We start from the raw sequence: 12,933 nt of genomic DNA on the forward strand, positions 1-12,933 counted from the left end.
AACTACTTTAAAGTTCATATGGAACCAAAAAAGAGCCTGCATCGCCAAGTCAATCCTAAGCCAAAAGAACAAAGCTGGAGGCATCACGCTACCTGACTTCAAACTATACTACAAGGCTACAGTAACCAAAACAGCATGGTACTGGTACCACAACAGAGACATAGATCAATGGAACAGAACAGAGCCCTCAGAAATGATGCCACATATCTACAACTATCTGATCTTTGACAAACCTGATAAAAACAAGAAATGGGGAAAGGATTCCCTATTTAATAAATGGTGCTGGGAAAACTGGCTAGTCATATGTAGAAAGCTGAAACTGGATCCCTTCCTTACACCTTATACAAAAATTAATTCAAGATGGATTAAAGACTTACATGTTAGACCTAAAACCATTAAAATCCTACAAGAAAACCTAGGCAATGCCATTCAGGACATACGCGTGGGCAAGGACTTCATGTCTAAAACGCCAAAAGCAAAGGCAACAAAAGCCAAAATTGACAAATGGGATCTAATTAAACTAAAGAGCTTCTGCACAGCAAAAGAAACTACCATCAGAGTGAACAGGCAACCTACAGAATGGGAGAAAATTTTTGCAACCTACTTATCTGACAAAGGGCTAATATCTAGAATCTACAATGAACTCAAACAAATTTAGAAGGAAAAAAACAAACAACCCCATCAAAAAGTGGGCAAAGGACATGAACAGACACTTCTCAAAAGAAGACATTTATGCAGCCAAAAAACACATGAAGAAATGCTCATCATCACTGGCCATCAGAGAAATGCAAATCAAAACCACAGTGAGATACCATCTCACACCAGTTAGAATGGCCATCATTAAAAAATCAGGAAACAACAGGTGCTGGAGAGGATGTGGAGAAATAGGAACACTTTTACACTGTTGGTGGGACTATAAACTAGTTCAACCATTGTGGAAGTCAGTGTGGCGATTCCTCAGGGATCTAGAACTAGAAATACCATTTGACCCAGCCATCCCATTACTGGGTATATACCCAAAGGACTATAAATCATGCTGCTATAAAGACACATGCACACGTATGTTTCTTGCGGCACTATTCACAATAGCAAAGAGTTGGAACCAACCCAAATGTCCAACAACGATAGACTGGATTAAGAAAATGTGGCACATATACACCATGGAATACTATGCAGCCATAAAAAATGATGAGTTCATGTCCTTTGTAGAGACATGGATGAAACTGGAAAACATCATTCTCAGTAAACTATCGCAAGGACAAAAAACCAAACACCGCATGTTCTCACTCATAGGTGAGAATCGAACAATGAGAACTCATGGACACAGGAAGGGGAACATCACACTCCAGGGACTGTTGTGGGGTGGGGGGAGGGGGAGGGACAGCATTAGGAGATATACCTAATGTAAATGACGAGTTAATGGGTGCAGCAAAGCAACATGGCACATGGACACATATGTAACAAACCTGCACATTGTGCACATGTACCCTAAAACCTTAAGTATAATAATAAAAAAATAAATAAAAATAAATAAAATAAAATAAAATAAACTTTGGAATGTAAACAGAACCCTCTTTTTTTCTAGCAATAATGCCGACATAGTACAAATCCCATCATCAAATATCACTGGGCAACAATTACTTGTGTAATGTGACAACATTAGTCTAAGTTCCTAAAGCAGAGAGAGTATCACAAGAAGCTATTTATGTTACATGTCAGGCTCTTTGGCATTAATTCTCATTGGGTTTGGCATCATTTCCGATCCACAGAATTAACAGGATATGACATTGTAAACTCTATTTTCTAGAATTTCTTTGTAAAGAATTGTATAACATTCCTTTGATTATTTTCTATTTGTTGACGAATCCTTTTATATTTTGATTACTTTTTCCCCAAGCTAGATTGTTCCTCTTTCTTCTCAATCTGAATATAGCTAATGGAGAATTACAAATTAGTGGAATGTGCTTCTGGTATAATCTGTAATCACTTATTTCAATAGTGGCAACCAATTCTAATCTCAAAATCTGATGTTAAGTATGTGGTCTTTAATAAAATCTAATGAGAACAGTAATTAAAAAAACAACTTAAGTAAAAAAAAAAAAAAAGGCTTCATGGCAAATTTTTAAAAATGACTTTTTTTCAGCTACTTTCCTAAGAGGAAGTATTGTAAGACATTACTCATTCATTCACTCATTCATTCATCGTTTATATTGTTCTTTATTCAAGCCATTAAGGTTTACGTTGTCTGATATTTTTTGACTTGCTTCTCACCTTCACCTTCATTAATATTGCAATAGAATAGAATATGAGTAAAAAAAATATGTACCACGATTGTTTTTCTTGGACTTCCAAGACACGGATTTAAACTATATATGCATATATGGTGTATTTGCTATTTATATAAAGAAACACATTCATATATATATGACTTATAGATGTAATGTATCATTTTAAATAAAAGTAATCCATTTTCGTTATAAAAAATTCTGGAAGATGTGGACAGTTATTTTTCACTATCTACGCTCCTACCCTTAGAATTACCCAATCTTAATACTTTTATTTATTTTCCTCTAGCCTAAATAAATATCTGAAATAAAGATTATATGTTTACTTTCCATGCTCATCATAACCAAGTGGAACTGTACCATCTGCCACAGAGTCACAATAATATAAAGATCATTTTCTAACACAGCAGCCAATTAACATGATGAAAAGTCTAAGGGTAGCATAAAGCTTGATCTTTATGAATTTGAAGTGGCATGCTCAGTTTAGACAGATTAATTAAAACAACCAGGTACCTGTTGTTATCATATTCGATTCACATCTTCCAGTACTAAGGATGTCTTAGGTTTTAAAAATGAAGAATTAATCCAGAGAGGTGCTAATTAAATGTAAATGAAGGCCATTATCAACTTCTCAATGGAACTCAACTGGTATTATTATATCAAATAAAACTGGTGTCAATCAGATGCCCAGGTGCATGACTTCTCTTAATTTGCAGCTTTAGGTTTTTCAAAGAACAATTATTGACTAGATAAATTTAATTACATATTCATAGAAAGATTTGCTGACCATTTTCTTGGATAGCACAGAATATGCTGCAACATAACTACTTATTCCCTCAAAACAAAGCTTTGTTTCGTCAACAAAATGATTTTAGACTATCATTCATATCAAGCTGTTCAGTTCACCCAGAACATTCCTGGAGTACAATTTCAATTATGGATTTTTTTCCAGGAAAGTGATCCAAGGAAATTTCACATTTTACAAGTGTGTACTATGAAATATGCTCCTACTCGCCTTTCTCACTCAATTTTGTTTGAGCATCTCTAAGTGTCTATAGGTATTAAAAATGAATATTCCATATCAATTTAATAGAAATATGAAGCAAAATGATTTTTTTCTGTGAAAAGAAAAAAGGGATTCAAGTGACAGAATTCTGGTCTTGAAAATGAATGTTTTTGAAAAATAGTCTTGAAATATTACGATTAATAATAATTAGCATAGGCTAAATAGTATTATCATTTGTTTGCCATTGTTTAGAAAAGTGGAAAATTGCAGTTATAATTGTTCTGCTCTTATTTTAACTACTCTTTATTGCTTGCACTAAGCATATGGTTCATTACGATGTTTGATGAATTTCAGAAGTTGAGGTTGCCTCTAAGACCCAAACTTTTAGGTTCTTTTGAAGTTCTCTATAAAACCATGACCATAGTTAATTGTTGGTGTAAGTCAAGTTAGAACATTTTGTTTTATCTAATTATTGGGTATGTTTAACATTTCCTTACATTAAAGATCTGCTACCTGAATAATGTTGTTTTAAACATAAGCATCCAAATAATACAACTACCTAGTAATGTTGTAAGTTCTCAACAAACGTTTATTATTTTGAGTGGATTTAGAAGCTCTCAAGGAGCTTAAATGTCAGACAGTGAGACAAAAATAAAGCAAACAGAAAACAGTCCTAATGCAAACACAATCAGCTACTTTAATAGAACAGTCTTATAAAAACTGAAGCCATCCCATAACTACATTGGTAAGAAGAAAACTTACATTTGTGATATGTTTATCCTCTCTGGAAGTAGAACTAATTATCTCCATGCGCTTTCTCCACAGGTTTCTGGAACTGAAATAATAACATCATGTCTTGTTATTGGAACAATATATCAAAAGACAAGCAAATATAAAGCTAATTCTCTGTGGAATGATACTTTCAAGTTGGAATTTATGTTACATTAACCTATTGTTTGAGAGGTTATATATGATGATATTTTTGCCTTAAATATTATTTGACTAGTGTGGGTTTACCAAGCTAACTATGCCAATAAAGAAATTCTGGAATATACTTTCTGTTACATACTTTGAAGGATTTTTCTCAGTGAGATAAACTAACAAGTCTAATTTCTTCCAAGTCTTTAGGACATTTTTTCAATTAGATCTTAAACCAAATAAAACTATCAATAGCATGTCTTTAAGCCTAGGGATGGAGATTTTGGCTCACTCTTTAGACCAGAGAGAGAAGGTCAGGTATGTTGCTTCCCCCAGGCTTTCTATCTTTCCTAAGCCTGCTAATGAGAGCTTCACCAGATGAGGAAATTCCTTATTTGGTGTAAATCCAAAATCAGAGAATTTACAGACATGACAGTAATGTTTAATCAAAGATTGTAGGCAAAGATTGTTAATGATGAAAAACGCATTACTTTGGGATCAGTTAAATCTAGGTATAAACTTTGTTTGTTTCTACTACTTACTAGCTGGGTGACCTCAGGGGAGTTGTTTACCTCCTCTGAAATGTAAGGATAATAATGACTACTATTTAAGGTTATTGTAAGAATATCATGTAACTACCTAGGATGGTGTCTGGCATACAAAAAAAAAGGATCAGAAAATGTTACCCATATTTTTATTTGATCAATATAATATATATAATATAAACTAGATGTTTTAAGGGAGTAGAAATAGTAGCAATGTTTTGAGAGAGTAGCAATACTTTCACACATACATTATTAAAAACAGTAACAGCAACAACAAAAACCTCCCAAAAATATACTATAAGAGACAAACCCAAGTAGGGAAATGGTGCATTGCTAATGTATTATTGCTAATGGTGACATGTTAAGTATTTTAAAGATTCCAGTAAACACAATGTAGGGATTTTAAATAAGACTCTATGGTAGCCTATTAAAAAGAAAGGTATCTCCATGAAGAAAAGTTAATGACATTTGGAAACTGATCTGTGGAGTGAAAATGCAGAATTTCTGTAGAAATGGGTGACTCATAAAGGGTAGTAAGAACCCATGATAAATTGAAGAAGAATCCTTATTGCGGGAAATATCAAGCTTGAAAGCTTTGCAAGTAAAAGGAAGAGAAAACAGAAAAGAAAGACAAGCAGAAAGCAACCCAAGTCTTGCTAAAGGGTATAGACACAGGCAGCTCTGCTCAGTGAAGCCAAATGAAGCCAGGGTGCTCAGGGTCAACAGAGCACTTTAAAGGGGCCAGGATACGGAGAGTGAACTTTGAAACAGTCACCAGAAAATCCAAGAAGGTCCTAGTCGGCAAACATAAGCTCTTTTTCATCAGTAAATGCATTTTGTATATTCTTATTACTCATGAGACAAGCGTACTGTTAACCTACAGAAATAACTTATGTTTTATTATTATACTACAATTAATTACAGAAAATGACCTTGACTGTAGTATTTGAGACTGTTCTTAGGCAAGTGTTATTTAATAAAAAGAGAGAAAGGACTTTGGTAAATCATGTAATTTTAGTTCTTGGGGATAAAAGGCCAAATGAAACTCATAATACTCTTAGAAACCTAACTCAAATAGGAAAAAACTTTCTCATATGACTTTGGATGTTTTTCTACTTCATGAGTCTTTTCTGTGCATTTGACTAGTACAGTCCTTCCCCAATCACAAATAATACATATATTTTAAAATCTCTGTCATTCAATCAGTCTCATGTCATTCATATAGAGTGTATTGTTCTGAACTAGTCATTTGATTGGTGATGATAGATGCTTTGCCAGAGTGAGTTAGGTCATACAAAATAGGGAAGTGGTTATTTGGAAAACGAAAAGTAACAGAGATTATATAACTCAACTCACTGTATTCAGGATGAGTTTTACCTTTTTAATCACATTTAATCAAAGGCATTTTTTTAAAACTTCTGATTTGTAGTACAAAAGTAAGGAATTAAGATAATGACAAATCCTGATACTCAAAGAAAATATTCTAAATAGAAGAAAGGTAAGAATAATACTTTTATTGAGTATAATTATCAAGTTTTACCTTAAGGGTGGATGGATAGGAAGAGGAGACTCCACAATGATTTTAATTTATTTCCATAAAACCACACTTACATATTAATAGTCTAATATCAATGCAAACTTTTCAAATGCTAAATTAAGGAGTACTTTTTAGCAATTCATAATGCTTTTTATATTTATAATTTGCAGAAAACTAAAGTAAGGGAGTTTTATCATGTAATTCCCATATACCAGTACACAGGGGACTGCCTTCTGTGAATTAAATGAAATATTTCTTCAGTGATTCCATCTTTTCTATCTTTGCCTTTTCTAAATTTCAGCAGCTCCTCTTCTCTTTTATTTTTCCCAGCATTTCTAACAATTCTAATATATATTTTAAAAGATTTGTCAAGAAAAAAATGCTAAAAGCTTTTCTTTAAATTTTAGAACAACTGACCTTTGGAATAAATTACAAAATTGATAATCTTTCTATCAAAGACACAGTTAGCACTTTGAAAATTATTAGGTTCAAAAATTATCAGATTCTTACACAGAAATATAAGAGCAAAAAATTTTTTTAGTCCAAAGACAAAGAGAAGATTTAATAAGCTATATGAAGAGAAACTATAAACATTTTAAACAAATAACATTATTAATTTTTAAAATAATAATTGTATAGGCCAGGTGCGGTGGCTCATGCCTGTAATCCCGGCACTTTGGGAGGCCAAGGTGGGTGGATCACGAGGTCAGGAGCTCGAGGCCATCCTAGCCAAGATGGTGAAACCCCGTCTCTCCTAAAAATAGAAAAATTAGCCAGGCATGGTGGCGGGCGCCTATAATCCTAGCTACTAGGGAGGCTGAGGCAGGAGAATTGCTTGAACCCGGGAGGCAGAGGTTGCAGTGAGCAGAGATCACACCACTGCACTCTAGCCTGGGCAACAGAGCAAGACTTAATCTCAAAACAAATAAAAAATAAAAATAAATAAAAAGAATAATTGTGCATTGATTAAAACAATTAGTCATGCTCTTTGTTCTTTGGCAATATAGTGCTGTGGTGAGGAATGAAGTTTTGGGGTCAGGTCTTTATTTCTTTATTCCCTAGCTTACTGACTTTCAGGAAGTTATTTTACTCCAATAAGCCTCAGCTTACCCATCTGTAAAATTGTAATACCATTGTATCATTTTGGATATTGAATGTGATAACAAATGGAAGACATTTAGCATATGAGTTACTTGATATCTATGAGCTAATATTATTTATCTATAAACTAATTCAACTATTTACAAAAGAAATTTTATGTATTTCATATATTTATTTTTTTTTTTTGAGATGGAGCCTTGCTCTTTCGCCCAAGATGGAGTGCAATGGTGTGATCTTGGCTCACTGCAACCTCCGCCTGCCGGGTTCAAGCAATTCTACTGCCTCAGTCTCCCAAGTAGCTGGAATTACAGGCACCTGCCACCACACCTGGCTAATTTTTTCTCTTTTTAGTAGAGGGGTAGTTTCGCTGTGTTGGCCAGGCTGGTCTCGAACTCCTGACCTCAGGTGATCTGTCCACCTCAGTCTTCCAAAGTGCTGAGATTACAGGTGTAAACCACCGAGCCCAGCCAGGAATTTTAAAAGGTCATAATAGATGTGTCCTTAGAATATAGTTTATGTTGAAATTTCTGTTTGTATAGAAAAAAACTATATAATCTAAAAGGAATAAATGCTTCAAGAATTCTAAGGAAAAGATATTTCAAAAATCAACATTTATTTTTTCAGTGGTATATCCTGGTTTTATTTTCTTAAGAGAATTACAATTATATTATTATGTTGGTGCAAAAGTAATGGCGGTTTTTGCCATTACTTTTGCACCAACCTAATATTAATACTACCTTGTTTAGCAAAGATGGAAGTTACTTGCTAATGATCTTTTATCAGGCCGCTCTTCACACAGTAGCATTTATTGTTTTGACCCTGGGAAATAGGTGAGCTTGTATTCTGTGAAGCCTCTGACCTTTCTCCTTTCCAGTATCTGCTCTTACGTTTTTCAAGGCTATAATCATCTTTTAAAAAAAAAAAAAAGTTCATGCTAAGGAGCTAATAAAAAAAAAAAAGATTTTTCTCTCTCCACAAAAAAAGAAGACAACTTGTTTCCTATTTGAATCCCAGTTCTGCCACTTATTAAGTACATGATCTTGGTCAAGTTATATAACCTGTTGGTTTCTGTGTTTTGTTTTTTTTTTCTCATCTGTAAAATGAGGACAATAGGAGAATTGTGGGGTGTTTAGAGAATTAAACAACTATTGTATTAGAGGGAAGAAGAGAAAGGAGCAGAAAGTGAAGAAAAGAAGGGAGGGAGGAACAAGTCAGGAAGGAAAACCAGATCAGCTGATGAAAACAACTCAACACAAAAGGCAGACGTGATAATAATATTGGAATTTCTGGCATTAATAAGAAGCTACTAGTATAGAGGGCCTTGCTGAGCAGTCTATTTGTGTCTAAGAGGGGCTCTACCTTTATATTGCTCTTTTTCCTTTTCCTCTGCTTAACATTTAGCAAGGGTAACTTTAATGATTTAAACAGCAATGGAAAATGGAGGAGAGAAAATGAAGAAAATGTCCACTATGCAATGAGGAGGTTTTTTAAGGGGATGGTTCCAACTGGAATGGAGTGAATGGTGTTGTTGGAATAGCGCCCTCAGCAGGCAGAGAGTACACATATCTACAGTGTATAAATATCTCAAAATTATTTCACCACGTGATATCGTTTATTCCCTTTTATCTCGTACATTTTTTAGTTTTATTTAAACGTTAGAATATGTTTTTAGAATAAACATGTAATAAATAAAGAATGTTTTCCTTTCTTTTTTCTATTTGAAATGTAATCTTGGTAATTAAAGAAATGACTTTGGGGTACACAGATTCTTTTGATAATTATCACTTAGGATGGATACAGGAATTGCCCATAACCCATGCCTTTCAAAAGGATGTTGAAGTAACAAGTGATCTCACAAGAAAGCTATGCCACCCTTGGATGAGACACCCAAGAAGTTAGAAACAAAAGTCTCCCAATGGCGATAGGAAGCTGCAGCATGGAACTAATTGGAAATCATGTTTGTAATACAGAATGGTGTTTGTATTGTTTAAGATTTGTGAATATTTATTATATTTTCAAAGTATTTCTCAGCCTGGTGAAGGCACTAATCAATCAGACCAGACATCTGAACCCTTAGAAAGGACACTCACCAGTCAGGACACATGCTGGCCATAACAGAGTATGTAGGACAGATGCTCAGCCTGCTTTTAGGAAGGAAGCTTCAAAGTTCACTTTATCTACTTCATGATGCTGGAGGGCCTCCTGGCCAATGACATTAAGGCAGTCCAGTGGATTTCCACCTGCACTGTGTTTAGCCTGTGATCCCACAGAAAACCAGGACTATTACATCTTTCAATATGATATGTGTCATTAAGAATTTGATAAAAATTATTATTCTATACTTCAGAAACGAGCACAGTGCGTAACACTGCCTGTAATATTAGGGAGCTCAAAGATGTTAGGGTCAGCTAGACCTGGGTTTACAGCTCAATTTTGCTTCTTACTTAGCTTTGTAACCTTGAATAAGTCACTTAAGCCTTCTGAATTACCATTTTCTCATCTGTAAAATAAAGATATTATTACTTAATCTTTAGAGCTGTTGAAAGGATAACATGAGATTCTTTCTAACCTCCTTACCATATTCAAACTATCACAAATAAACAAGAAAAGTCTATATATTTTTTAAAAATCTTCATTTGTTTGTATTTGTCTAAAGAAAAATTTCTGATACTTTTCCTTAATACAATTTTCTTTACATGAAATTCATTTGGAATTTTGTTAATTTCTTTTCCTTTTTTATCACTCAAATCACTAAGCAGAAAATAATAGAATTGTATTGCTGTTTTGACAAGGGTGGGAGAAAATGTGTGGATCATGTTTATTATAGCTTTTGGTTGGCTAAAAGTGTGAAAAATAATTATTTACTCAAGTTATCATGTAACTCTCCATGAATACAGCTCTCATTTACCATTTCCTTTAGAATCTAAGAGATGTACCTGTCTAGCTGAATATTTGCTAAATGAATCAGCAATTACTGAGATAGGATTACATGACCTTCAAAATAATGAACCAAATAGCTGAGGAAGTTTATCTATATACTTTAGGAGTATTTCTTGCAATTTTGGCATTTTCTGAAACCAACTTAACATTTTCAAAATTCTTTTAATAATGGCTATTAGCTTATAGAGAGGACAAATGTTTCATCTCTTCCTAGAATCTCACCTTGAATTTTGGTTGCTTGCTGGGTTACAACTGCCATTTATTCAAAGTCTACTTGACATGTTCTTTGGTTGCTACAAAAAAACCCACAGAGTCCTTGTTTGCAGACTTTGTTTTCATATACTTTACGTAACATGCACAACAAAGTCAACATTGTAACTAAAATTATGTGTTCATTATTCTTTGCTTGAAAATCTCTGTTGAGATCAGAAGTTTACTGTATAACTTGTCTGTTATCCTTGTAATATGTAAATTCTTTTTTCATGTTATTCAGCACTGACAGAAGCAGGCTTACTTCATTATAAAATTATGTTAACTTGTGACTCTTTTAATTTCTCATTCTTGATTCAAATATGCAAATAGCAATGATTCCAATTTCACATGCTTCAGTGGTTTCTTAGTAGCCATTAAAAGAAGCTGGTAGGTTCAATAAGTCTATGTTGGTTATCATTATAGAAAATAAAAGTCTTTGTAACTCTAGTTAGTTGCAAAACAGCTCTCTTTTGGGGCTTGCATAGCTGGAAACAATATTAGGGTACAGCTTAACATGAAAAGAAAGGTGTTTGACCTTCCTGGCACACAAAGTCCAAAGATTTCACTCTTGGCTTCCAAAGGATTCAATGTTATTTAACACTTTCCCTTTGTTGAAAAGTAAAAGTCCATTCTTCCTAACACATCATACAAATTTCTTCATAAAACAGTACCAATACAACTTTGCCTCCTCTGATTCTGCATTCTAAATTTCAATCCTGTGGAAATACTTGGAAATATAGTATAGAAACATAACAAAAAAAAAAATCCATGCCCTCACGGAGCTTATATTATAGTGAGGGGAAGTGGATAAGGCACAAAGGACAAGTAAATATACAGAAAAATCCCTAGTGATAAGTGCTGTGGCAAAAATTAATGCAGGAAGAAAAGGATGGAAAATGCCAGTGTGGGTCGTAGGGTGTTATATGACATGGTCAGGGATGGCTTTTTAGATTAGATGACAACTTAGCAAAGATATAGCAGAAGAGAACAAATGAAACATGTGGCTATCTGTAGAAAGAGTGTTCTAGGCAGAGGCAGTGCAAATGCATAGGTCCTGAGGTAGAAGGCTATTTGGAGTGTTTGAGTACTAGCAAAGTAACCAGTAGGTCTAGGGCAGAGCAGTCCAAAGCTATGTGGTCAGAATGTTAGTCAAGTAAGGGACTGGGGATTCTGTAAAGCCTGCGAGGACATTTTCAGGACTTTGATTTTTCTCTGGGATATCATTATTTTTACTTAATTTTATTATGGAATACCTATTCTTTGATTTTATTATGGGAGTCATTGGAACAGTTCGAGTACTTAGTGAAATGATCTTATTTTGATTTTATAAAAATCTATTTGTCATTAGCTGGGCATGGTGGCGGGCGCCTGTAGTCCCAGCTACTCGGCAGGCTGAGGAAGGAGAATGGCATGAACCCGGGAGGCGGAGGTTGCAATGAGCTGAGATCACACCACTGCACTCTAGCATGGGCAACAGAGTGAGACTCTGTCTCAAAAAAAAAAAAAAAAAATCTATTTGTCAACTATGTCTGGAATAAGCTGTAGAAGATGAGGACAAAAGCTGGGAGAATAGTCTGTTGCAAAGGCCTGTCATGGAGTTGCTGGTAGACCAAAGAGCCAGGTCGGTAGAAAATTGTGTGTGCTATTGAAATTTTTTGTACATCTTTGGCCTGAAACATTATTTTTTTAACCACGAATTTCTCCTTCCCTTAAATCCTGACACAGATGCATTCATCCTTCAACACTGGGATCTAATGTTGTCTCTCCTATGTGGTCCTTTCTGATATGCTAGGTAGGTGATACAAGTTCTACTATGCTTGATTAGTTCTTTATGCATGGTCTATTGTACAGTTTTTACAACATTGGCTTGTACTTATTTGTTAATGTCTTCCTAATTAGATCATGAGTTCAACAAAAATATTGCGTTTTAAAAAAATTTATATCCCTTATACGTAGCACAAAATATAGGTATGCATTGAGGACCCCATAAGCGCTTGTCAAATGAGTAAATACCTCCAACTGTAAAACAGAAAACACTTGAAGTGACTTTCTTCCTTCTTTTTTTTTTTTTTTTTTTTTTTTTTTTGAGACAAGATCTCACTCTGCCACCCAGGCTGGAGTGCAGTGACAAGATCATGGCTCACTGCAGCCTCAACCTGCTGGGTTCAAGTGATCCTCTTACCTCAGCCTTCCGAGGAGCTGGGACTACAGGCACATGCCACCAAACTCAGCTAATTTTTGCATTTTTTGTAGAGATAGGGACTCACTATGTTGCCCAGGCTGGTGTCAAACTTCTGAAGTCAAGTAATCCACCTGCCTCGGCTTCTCAAAGTGCCGGGATTACAGGCA

The sequence above is a fragment of the Symphalangus syndactylus genome, chromosome Y (assembly GCF_028878055.3).
Source record: "Symphalangus syndactylus isolate Jambi chromosome Y, NHGRI_mSymSyn1-v2.1_pri, whole genome shotgun sequence".
Lineage (NCBI taxonomy): Eukaryota > Metazoa > Chordata > Mammalia > Primates > Hylobatidae > Symphalangus > Symphalangus syndactylus.